General features: G+C 36.5%; 1 pseudogene; it reads left to right on the forward strand.

The window, feature by feature from the left end:
- Positions 1-6,050: 6,050 nt before the first annotated feature.
- Positions 6,051-7,175, forward strand: LOC140522036 (RNA guanine-N7 methyltransferase-activating subunit-like protein; annotated as a pseudogene).
- Positions 7,176-12,709: the final 5,534 nt, after the last annotated feature.

Here is a 12,709-nt window from a genome sequence, read left to right on the forward strand (position 1 = left end):
GCGGTTAAAATACCTGTATATATCCCTCCATCTTATTTCCCCTTCTCACTCTCTCTTTCTTTGACCTTTTCCCCTCTCTCCTCACCATTGTTTTGCCTCTGACCAGTGCCTTCTCCAGTTTACCCTTCTATCAGTCTCTCCCCTCCCCACTTATCCAAGTCCCTTTCTACATCCCTGTAGGATGAGTTAGATATCTGTACCCATCTCAGCATGTGTGTTATTTCCTCTTTGAGCCAATTTTGATAAGAGAAAGGCTCAAGCCCTCCATTCCCACCTCCCCTGTGTCCCCCTTCACTGTAATAGCTCTTCTTTGCTTCTTTTACGTGAGATAATTCAGCCGCATGTATCTTTCCCTTCCTTCTTCTTGGAGTGTCATTCTCTTTCTCACTCCTTAGTCTTGTTTTCTTGAATGCCACCCCATCACAATTAATGTGTACTGTCAACGTATACTCTGTCTAATTGCCCTAATAGTCATAAAGTTCTTCAGAGTTCCAGGTATCTTCTTCCAATGTCAGAATATAAACAATTTCACCTCATGGAGCCTTTTGTTTTCTCTTTCCTACTTACCTTTGGATGTTTCTCTTGGGTCTTGTATTTCCAGACACAATTTTTGTTCAGCTCTGGTCATTTCTTTAGGAATGCTCAAATATCCTCTATTTATTGAATGTTCATTTTTTCTTTCCCCTGAAGGATTTTATTCACTTTTTATGGGCATGTGATTCTTGGTCACCATCTTAGTTCTTTTGTCCTGCTGAATATCATATTCCATACTCTCTGATTTTTTTTATGTAAAAGTTCCTCATTTTTGTGTTACCCTCACTGTGGCTCCATGACATAATGAATTGCTTCTTTCTGGCTGATTCTGCTCTTTTTTTCCTTGACCTGGGAGCTCTGGAATTTGTCTATAATCTTCCTGGGAGTTCTCATTTCACGTCTTTTTTAGGAGGTGATTGGTGGATTCTTTCAATTTGTGTTTTGCCCTTTGGTTCTTAAGATATCAGGTCTGTGCCAAGAAAATACCACATGGGGTCATGGAGGGTCAGACATGACTGAAGCAACTGACAGCAACAGTGACATCCGTATAGAATGTATTGTAGAGTGTTATATGAGATGTTGGTCTAGTCCTAATATCCTTCCTGACTGCTTTCTACTTTTCTCAGCATTTTTTTTTTTAACCAAATAAGGAGTTTTACCTTCATCAGTCTATTTTTCACTTTACCAAACATGGAGTTACTGAGTTCTAATGATTCTGAGTCTCCCTTGTTTAATCTGTTCCATTCCTCTCTTTTTGTCTCTTCTCTCAATACCACATGGTGTTGATGACTGGAGCTGTATAATATAGTTTGGTGTCTGGAAGTGCTCTTCCTTCCATATTCTTACTTCTTTTCATCACCCCCTTTGATATTATAGTAGTTCTTTTATTTTTCCAAATAAATGTTGTTATTTTATTCAGTCCTGTGAAATATGTCCTTCATAATTTTGTTGTTATCATTACTGATATTTTTCAGCCATGTCCAAGTCTTCGTGTCCCCATTTGAGGTTTTCCTGGGAATGAAGCTGCAGTGGTTTTTACTTCTTCAGCTCATTTTTCAGATGAGGAAACTGAGGCAAACAGAATTAAATGACCTGCCTGGATCACATAGCTAGTAAGAGCCTGAAGCTGAATTATTACAGAATGAAAGCCTATATTGGTAATTTCTTCCCTTTTATGTATATTTGCAGTGTCTTTCTTCTCTAGTCCACAGTTATTTTTTGCAAGAATTCCAATGGGTGCAAAGAAACAAATAATGTCTTCAGTTCTGATTTTCTTTTTAAAGATATTTGACAGCTTTTTTATCATTGAACATCATTGTCCCTCACTGCTAAGTTGTTTGCAGAATAAATCTCCCTGGGCTGCATACTGAGCTTCACTGCTCTCTAGAACACATTGTTCCATTCCCTCCTCATATCTAATGGGTTTGGAATAGTCTTGCTTATTTCATTTTTGTTTTCATTGCATTTGAAAGTTTTTCTCCTGATGACTCTTAGGAGTCGCTTAGCCTCAAAGACCCAGCAGTATCACAGAAGATGACAACACATACACACACACACACACACACACACACACACACAGACACACACACACAAACGCACAAATGATAACCGTTTTGGAGTGAGGTGAAGGTGCCCCAGTTCAGGAGCTCAGAGCTCAGTCCCAGAAATGTTGAGCTAGGGGAGAAATGAAATATCTGAAATAGGCTTTCTACTTCAATAGAGGTTTGGAGTTCATAACCCCATCCTGTGGTAGGGAGAGATGAATGTGGAAGACTTGCAAAGGACAGAGGGTTTGAAGAGCTTTTGTTGGGTGTTAGTTAGACAATCAGGGATCAGTTATTGATAAATAAGAGGGCTGTCTTCCTGAAGGGAAAGCCATATGGTGAATACTCTGCAATGAAGAAGAGTAACTCTAGAGACCCTAGTGAAAAACAAGGATTATAAACTCTTGGGAATCTCAAAGACCAATAAACACCTTAATTGTTCCAAAGAAAAATAATAAAGGAAGTAAAAGGTTATATCTAGGTTAAAAATAGACCATGAGTCAGGTGTTTTAAAGAAGAAAACACAATAATAAAATATAAAGGATAATTTGGATGGAGAATTATTCCCAAATGTCAGAATCTGTGATAAATTGAATCATATCTTTATATGGAAATTTAAGGCCAACAAATTCCAAACATGTTGACCAAACATTCACTGTGCATGAATCAGATTGGAAATAAAAAGAACTGTTCCCAAGTATCTAGGCATTATCAGATTTGGCTCATCTCTTCTGTATATGGTCTGTTCTTTTGGCTTTTGTCCTCTCAAGTTTCCAGAGTTTTAGAGGTGTGTTTAAATCCTTTATTTCTTTTGAGAAAGTCACAGGAAACTGAATATCTTTCTGATGAATTAGATGAAATACAAACTATAATAATTAAATTTTGATTTTTTTACATGTATGATGGAACCCTCCACAATTACTTTTACTTCTATGTAAGTAAATAGCAGCATATGAGTCTATTCTTTGATGTTTGTGGTAATTTGTCCTGACAGTAAGAAGAAAATACGGGTTTACCAAATGGATGAGGTAATCAAGGGAATCAATAAAAAGAAAAATGAAGAAGGTATTCTAATCATACCAGGTTTCATACTGTATTATAAAGCCATAATTATCAAAACAATGTGGTACTAGCTAAAAATAAGTGATGGATTGATGGAATACATGAAGTATAAAGCATCTTATATTACACGACCCCGCTAACCTGGTATATGATTAACCCAAACATCCAAGAGTTTGGGGAAAAAGAACCTCCATATTTCAAAAAACTGCTGGAAAAATGGGAAAACACCATAGAAGAAACTAGGTATAGACCCACATCGCACACTGTATACCACAATAAGGATGCATGATTTACATGTGAAAGGTAATACCATAAGAAATTGGGAGACCATGGAATCATGTATCCCACATATGGGTAAGTGAAGAATTTATGACCAAACAAGTTCTAGAGAATAATACAAAATATAAAATCCATGATTTTGTTCATATGAAATTAAAAAGTTTTAGCACAAATAAAATCAATGCAACAGAAATTATAAGGAAAGCACAGAACCATTTTTTTTCAGCAAGTATCCCTGATAAAGGCTTCATTTCATAAATATATAGATAACTGATCCTAATTCATAAAAATATAAGTCATTTCCCAATTGATAAATGCTTAAAGGAGATGAACAGGCAGTTTTGAGAATATTCAATCAAAGCTATCTGTAATCATGAAAACAATTCTCTGAATTTGTGTTAGAGACATGCTAAGTTATAACAGCTCTAAGGTACCAACTCATACCTATCAGATTGGCTAATATGATGAAAATGGAAAATGAGGGAGGTTGGAAGAGATGTGGAAAAACTGGGACACTAATGCTCTGTTGGTGGAGTTATGAACTGATCCAGCTGTTGTGGAGAACAATTTGGAACTGTGCCCAAAGAGTTATAAAACTGTGCATACCCTTTGATCCAATGACACCACTGTTAGGTTTATAGCTCAAAGACATGAAAATAATGAGGAAAGGACCCATATGTAACAAAAATATTTTCAGCAGCTCTTACTGTGTTGGCTAGGAATGGCAAAACTGAAGAGATGCCCATCAATTGGAGAATGGCTAAAAAATCTCTGGTATATGATTGTAATAGTATATTATTGTGCTATAAGAAATGATAAGGAGGATGATTTCAGATAAACCTAGGCTTAAATGTACTGATGCAAAATGAAGTGAAGAGAAGCGGCAGAACATTATATACAGTAAGAGCAATATGGTTCAGTGAAGAACTGAATAACTTAACTATTCTCAGCAATACAATGATCCAAGAAATGCTCAAAGGACCAATGCCAAAATCTACTATCTGCCTCCAGAGAAAGAACTGATATTGATTCCATACAGGCTGGAGCATGCTATTTGTCACCTTTTTTTCTTACATTCTTTTTCTTTTTTTCCAAGTCTTTTTGTACAAAGTAACTAATACTTAAAGTTTTATATACTTGCACATCTATAATGTATATCTGTGATTGCTTACCATCTAAATTAGGGGGGAAGGAATAGAGGAAAAGAGGGATAGAATTTGTAACTCAAACTTAAAAAAAAAAACAAACGTTAAAAAACTGTAGTGAGGGAAATAATTTTTCAGAAAATGTAAAAAAACCCCTAGAGGTTCTCCACCATTCAGCATGGCACAATCCACTGACTGCAGCAAATGGGGAACTTGTGGATCTTCTTTAAATCCCATTTGAATTGTCTTAAGGAGACTCTGAAGGTCATCTGGCATGGTACTGAACACTGAGGTCCTTTCTCAAGTTAGATTGTCAATCATTCACATTCTACTGCAGAGAGCACAACTCTGTTGGACTGGCCATGTTGAAATGCCAAAAGGATGTTTGCCTAAAAGTATTTCATGAAGAACTCATGCAAAGCAGGCCCTGACAGTGTGGTCAGAAGACATAATATAAGGACATTCCCAAGGCCTCTCTGAAGAATTTTGCAATCAATGGTGAGACATGGAAGACACTGAAAAAGGACCACCCAGCATAGCTTATCAACATCAAAGAACATGCTGTGCTATGCAAGTAAAGCAGAATTGCAGTATTTCAAAATAGTGAGGTATGCAAATTAAGAGGCTTCTCCACCCCAAATACTAACATGGACTATTTGTTCCCAACCAGTGGTAGAGCCTTTCAGCTTCTATTAGTGTGATCTTCCATGGTCAGACACATTCTACTTTAACCCTTACATAGTGATGTCCTTTTAGTCTGCTTTGAATGCAAAGAACAACACAAATGAACAACTCTATAACTAAATAGTTTAATAATGAAATGATATGTTATTGACAGAAGAAAGCAATCAGAAAGAGAAGGCATAAGATGTTTTGGCCATGAAAGGTTATACCCAGGGCAGCTTCAAGACCCAATGTAATAACAGATAATTCTCCTTCCCTTGGAAGTCTCATCTCAGTTCAGTCCAGATTGTCATTAGTATATCTTATCCTTTTCATGTTTTATCTAGAAAACATGTTGTTTTGGGTTGTCAGGAAATTAACTAGATATTTTTTCTTCTTCTCTTTTCTGTAATCAAACATTCTGCCCCTCACAGTCCAGAATGCATTGTAGTTGCCAGCTTCTCACAAATCTGACATGATATTATATATAACATTACTTTTATCAGTTCAAATAAGGAAGAAATTTCACACTTTTCTCTTTCTTCTCTTGAGATCCTTCAAAGTCACAGATAAAATGCACACATTGTCCCACATTCCCTAGAAGATAATTTGAGTTTATGACTACTTTGGGTGGCTCACAGGTTGACCTGGGCCCTGATGCTGAGCCATGGAGCAGATTCAGGGCTACCTGCAGAGATGCTATGGTCCTGGACAGTTTGTGCATGAACTGGGGGAACAGGCACCCCTCATCACCCCTTCCTTTACAATGAAGTCTAAAAAAAATCTGAAAAACTTCTAGAGAGCTGGGGCTATGACTCCCAGACTTCACATTTCTTCACCAAAAGAAAAAGCCACCAAACTGCTTAACAGCCCTAAGCCACTGAGCTTTAAAAAAAAATGCCTATAAATTCTACTTCAATTTTTCAAGGATCAAGTGATCACACTTCTGTCTAGGTTTTCCCTCCACCAGGGGAAATCTTAACCCCTCTGCACCTTCTTACAATTTTCAGAATGCCTGACACTCCTGATGCTCTTCCAGATTTTGAAGAGATGTTTGCCAGTTGATTCACAGAAGATGATAGAGAGTATCAAGAGTACCTGAGACTTCCTGCAGATTCCCTTCCAATTATTGAAGAGTGGAATAGTAGATCTAGTGGTAATCAAAAAAGCAGAGGCAGTCAGCTGCAAGATAACAGACACTTTCAAGGAAGGCATGGCAGGTGTGGTCAGCCAAGTGACAACAGATCTACTCAGTGGCATGGAAGACACTGGGGAAATAATTATCAGCAGCACAGACAAGAACCTTACTACCATCAGCAGTATGGACAATACGGTTATAATCAGCGACCTCTTCATGGCTGCTATTATTGTTGGCAGCCATCAAGTAAAACAAATCACATTCTCTTCTAACGTGTCAGAAATTTGCCTGTTTCCTGTTGGCTCATGTTTTTTATATATGATTTTGGGTGGATAATACTAGGCAACATGAAACTACCCTATGCAAAAAAACTAGAAGAGTGATGATAAGTGGGAATGATAAATCCTGGAGAGAAGTTATGGACTACATTGTTCAATTTTTACCTTAAATTCATCTTTATTTCATATGTTGTTAGTGCATCGAATTTCATGTGTTGTCCATGTAAGGCTGCCACTAGTCATAAGTTTGTAACACACGCATAATGAGGAATAAGAAAAATGATTTCTTTCTCACAAATCTGAAGGAATTTCTGTAAACCTGGGTGTGATTATTTCTGGAATTTTGCAGACTTCAATGAAGTAATTCATCAAGAGAGTTATAGTTGGCTTACAGAGTATCATATTAACAGCAGCTGTAAACATATTTGACATACCTTTCATTTGACTTTCATGATTTCAAAATAATAACTACTATGTGAATGTCTATTTTAAAGGTCTGAGTTCTATACTAATAACAAAAGAAAGACGAATAAACATGTACAATAAGCAAAAAAAAAAAAAAAGACTATTTTGTAAACTCTTAAGAACTACTAAAACATAAGGGATCCTGCCTGGCATTTATTACTCTCATTTTTCTCATCTTGTTCTAATGAGTTCAGATTCAAACTGTTCTGAGGTGTCCTGATATACCTCTTTAAATCCTTTTTATTTAATGTTCTGAAGATGGACAAAATCCTTTTTCACACAAACACCAACAACATTGTAACTAAAAATGGTGAACAGTTCTTGGGTCTTTTGTTAATGGGATTCATTCTTAGATCATGCAGCAATTCATCACTGAGTGGATGTTGCTGCAGACAAACTGAGACCTGAGAAAAACCTTAGCTTATGGGCCCATCTCCAGTCGTCCTGATGTATGTCTTACCTACTGGACCCAGGTGGCTCTGGAGGTGAGAGTGAGGCTGGTGACTTTGCCTAGCTCTCCCTCACTGAAATTCAATTCACCTGAAAGTCAAGACATCATCTTCCTGATGTCATTGGTTCTCTGAGAAGGAAGGATTAAAAAAAAAAAAAGTCTGTGGCTATGAGAAAATCAGTGGTGCCATCTCCTGGTCAGAGTGAGGACAGAGAGGAGTTATTCATGTTCCACATCCTTTCTCCAAGTTCCATTAATGGGGATTCTTAAAGCTAAAATAGGGATCTGAAAAAAATCATTTAGGACACGGTTAAGGTCCATTCATTCATTATTATGCTGGACATGAGCTAATCAAGTTTGGTGAGCAAAGGAGTAGAGCAACAGTTCACATCCATACAGAAATGCTTAATTTGCAGACTGCTCCATATTAGATCTTTGGCCTTATGACAAACCTGGAAGGTGGGTGCTCCTATTAACTCATTTCATGGTGGAGGAAGTAGAGGATCAGAAACCTTTTGGAGAGTTCATATTTCAGGGGAAAGGAGGATTCAAGTCTTTGTCATCATGACCCAGGCCCATTACTTTATTACATTATTAACTGATACATATTTCAATGGATTCTGGAGAAGAGAATTCCAGTGCCACACAGATTCTCTAGATAGGGGCATATGGTGTTCATAACTATTGGAGTCAAATCTGTTCAGACATCTACATCACTATTCTTCATGATGCTTGACTGGTTGGGATGTGGCCACCTTCTAGAGAACCTCACAGGATACCACCTCCCATCTCCTGTGTGCAGGGACAAATCACCTATCTCGTGCAATGTTCCCCCTGCTAACTTCTTAGAATCCCTGACACTAAGCCATGTAGAGGTTTGGTGAGCCTGTTTCTGGGCACATGTAATGAAGTTGACCTTTGTCTCCCAGCCTTGTCAGAGTTGCAGCAAGTATCCTACAGTTTACACACTACTTGGTCTGAAAAGGGGATTTAGCAGGTTCCTGAACCAGAACTTAGATTGCATGCAAAAATTACATGGAAAGGATGTTTCTTTGTTTTCTGTGGTGTCAAGAAAGATAAGCAATAATGCTATTTTAATGGCTGTATTCTTAGTACTTGGATCTCACACCTGTTTCCACTTCCTCACAAACTTCACTAGCATCTTATGATAGGAGGAAAGAGAAAATGTATCTAGGCAAAAATCAATGTCATTTGTAAGGGACAGCAAACTTTGTCACTTTGCTTAACCCTTAAATTACTTTTGCTCTTTAGTCATTTTATATAGTGCCCAACTTCTTGTGACCCCATTAGAAGTTTTCTTGGTAAATATACTAGAGAGGTGTGCCATTATCTTCTGCAGCTCATTTTACAGATGAGAGAACTGAGTAAAAGAGGGTTAAGTGACATTGGTTGGTCACCCAACCAGGAGGAGTCTGAGACCAGATTTGAATTCAGGAACACAAGTCTTCCTGATTCTAGGCCTAGCACTTTATGCACTTGACTACTTACCTGACCCATAAAAATTACTAAAGGAGAGCAAACTGCAATATCTTGTAAGATAAAATCAGAACAGCAGATAAAAATATTAAATGTCAAGCTGAGCAGTTTGCATTTTATCCTAAAAATAAAAGCAAGTTACTGGAACTTGATTAGAGGTACAGTGTCATGGTTATAACTGTGATTCAGAAATCTCACTGCGATAAGTGTGGCTGATGGCTGTGAAAGAGACAGACTGAAAGTAAAAGGCCAATTCATTTTGGGGAGGGGTTGATACAATCCAACAATGGGGTGATGAAGCCAGTAGGAAGAATTATTCTCCATACTCCATGCTTAAATCTCTATGAGAAATATTCACCCTCAGATGGAAATCCTCCAACTGAGCACAAGGATTTGCCCAAACTCAGAAATGGAACCTTCTTCCAGATTTCACAGGATCTCTGCTGAGGCCAGCCCAGCATCAGCTTGATATTCATAGCTTTATCATACATTTCCTACCCTTTCTACTAGAGGCGTTAGTGGATCATGTGTAATAAAAAGCCATGGAAAGATAGACCAAAAATGAATTGGAAACTAAATAATCTAATCCTAAAGAAGGAGTGGGTTAAACAACAAATCATAGAAACAATCAATAACTTCATTCAAGAGAATGACAATAACGAGACAGCCTACTAAAACTTGTGCGATGATGCAAAAGCAGATCATAGGGAAAGTTTTATAACATCGAAAGCCTCCATGAATAAAGTAGAGAAAGTGGAGGTCAATGAACAGGGTATGCAGCTGAGAAAGCTAGAAAAAGAACAAATGGAAAACCCCAAGTAAATACAAAATTAGAAATATTGAAAACCAAAAGAGAGATTAATAAAATTGAAATTAAGGAAACTATTGAAGTAATAAATAAAACTAAGAGTTGGTTATATGAAAAGTAAGGAATATAATTGATAAATCTTTGGTCAATTTGATAAAAGAAAGAAGAAAACCAAATTACCAATATCAACAATGAAAAGGGTAAACTCACCTCCAATGAGAAGGACATCAAAACAATAATTAGAAATTACTTGGCCCAAGAGTCTGCCCATAACTTTGACAATCTAAGTGATATGGATGAATTTTTTAAAAAATATACAAATTGCCCAGATTAATGGAAGAGTCAGTTGAATACTTAAATAGCCCCATCTCAGGAAAAGAAATTGAACAAGAAATTAACGTAATCCTTAGAAAAAAAATTTCCAGGGCCAGGTGGTTTTTCAAGTGAATTCTATCAAACATTTAAAGAACAATTAATTCCAATACTATGTAGACTATTTGGAAAGATTGGTGAAGGAGTGCTACCAAAATGTTTTTTATGATAGAAATATGGTTCTGATTCCTTAACCAGGAAAAGTCAAAACAGAGGAAAAAATTACAGACCAATTTGTAATTGTTTAATGCATGTAGATGTAAAAATTCTAAATAAGATAATAGCAAAAAGAATACAGCAACTTATCACGAGAATAATACATTAGGATCATGTAGGCTTTACACCAGGAATGCATCAGTGGTTCAACATTCAAAAAACTATCTGCATTATTGATCTTCTCTACAACAAAACCAACAGAAACCATATGATTATCTCAGTAGATCCAGAAAAAGCTTTCAACAATACAATATCCTTTCCTATTAAAAACACTGGACAGCACATGGAAAAATGGAACTTTACATAAAATAATAAGCAGGTATATACCTAAGACCATTAGCAACCATTACATGCAACAGGGTAAGCTAGGTGCATGTCCAGTAAGATCAGAGGTGAAACAAGGATGTTCATCATCACCACTGCTGTTCAATATAGTATTAGAAATGTTAGCTTCAACAATAAGAGAAGAAAAAGAAATGGAAGGAATTAGAATAGGCAAAGAAGAAACTAAGTTATCACTCTTTGAAGATGATAGGATGATATACTTAAAGAATCCAGGAGAATCAAGTAAAGAAACTACTAGAAATAATAAAAACTTTGGCAAAGTTGCAGGTTACAAAATAAACTCACATAAATCCTCTGCATTTCTACATATTACTAACAAAGCCCAACAGCAAGAAAGAGAAAGAGATGTCCCATTTAAAGGTATAGTAGGCACTGTAAAATATTTGAGAGTCTACCAGTCAAAACAAACCCAGGGACTGTATGAACAAAATTATGAAACACTTTTCTCACAAATAAAGCCAGATCTACATAAATGGAAAAACATCATTTTCTCATGATTAGGATGAGGTAATATAATAAAAATGAAAATTTTACCTAAATTGATTGACTTATTCAGTGCCATACCAATCAAACTCCAGGAAAAGTATTTTCTAGAGCTAGAAAAAATAATATCACAACTCATCTGGAAGAACAAAAGGTCCAGAATATTAAGGGAATTAATGAAAAGAAATGCTAGGGAATCTGGCCTAGCCCAACCAGATCTCAAATTGTCCTATAAAGGAGCAATCATCAAAACTACTTGGTACTGGCTAAGAAACAGAAGGGTAGATCAGTGGAATAGGTTAGATACTCAAGACACAGTAGTCAGTGAATATAACAAAATCTGTTTGATAAACCCAAGGACCCCAGCTTCTGGGATAAGAACTCCCTGTTTGATAAAAATTGCTAGGAAAACTCAATAACAGTGTGGCAGTAACTGGGTATAGACTAATGTCTGACATCGTACACAAGAATCAAGTCCAAATAAAAACATGATCTATGTATAAGAACTGTAAACAATGTAAACAATGTAAACAATGTAAAAAATGTAAACAATTTAGGGAAGCAAAGAATTGGGTATTTGTCAGAATTATGGAGAACGGAGAAACACATGACCAAATAAGAGATAGAGAATAAAGAAAAAAGTCCTAGAAATTTTTATAATTTACACTAGAATAAAATGTTATATTTTACTGTGGAATGAAAATATTATTTTGAAGCCTTTGGGGCAAGATATTTCTTGGTCATTCTCATAAGTACTTAATATATAAATTTAAGAGAATATTATGATTAGCAGAATTATTAATTATAAGGCTTCACGACCACTTTATTTTACTTCTTGAAAGGAGTTCAAAGAGTTCAAGATTTGGGAAACTACTGCTCTGCAGTACTGGTTGTTCACTGTTCTGATTAGTGTTGTAATAGTACAAAGTTTTCTGGATCTGCTCATTTCTCTCTGCATCAGTTCAGAGGACTCCTCTCAACTTCTCTGAAACTGTGCCTTTCACCATTTCTCATGGCTCCATCAATTTCCATTATATTCTTAAATAATCGTTTGTTCAATCATTTCCTTGTTCACAAGCACCATCTTTGTATCCAGATCTTTGCAGCAACAAGAAACATCTGCTGCAATTTCATGTTGTTAGAGATGAACTTGACACACACAAAAAAGTATCAAGAAAAATTTATTAAAAATGGAGTTCAGAGGAGGGAAGGCCTTCTACATTTTTTCCCCTGAAAGAATGGGTAGCTTCCAGCATGGCCACTGGAAGGACTTCAACCAGGTCAGGATGAGGTAGGACTCTTACAGAATTCTGAACTTGGGGTCTCCTGTAATATCATCCCCCGACCATGTTACTTCATGTTCTCCTCTGCCAGACTATCCCTCAAACAACTTATTGAGCATGTGCAGTAGTTTTGTGACCTATACCTC

The sequence above is a fragment of the Notamacropus eugenii genome, chromosome 1, assembly GCF_028372415.1.
Source record: "Notamacropus eugenii isolate mMacEug1 chromosome 1, mMacEug1.pri_v2, whole genome shotgun sequence".
Taxonomy (NCBI): Eukaryota; Metazoa; Chordata; class Mammalia; order Diprotodontia; family Macropodidae; genus Notamacropus; species Notamacropus eugenii.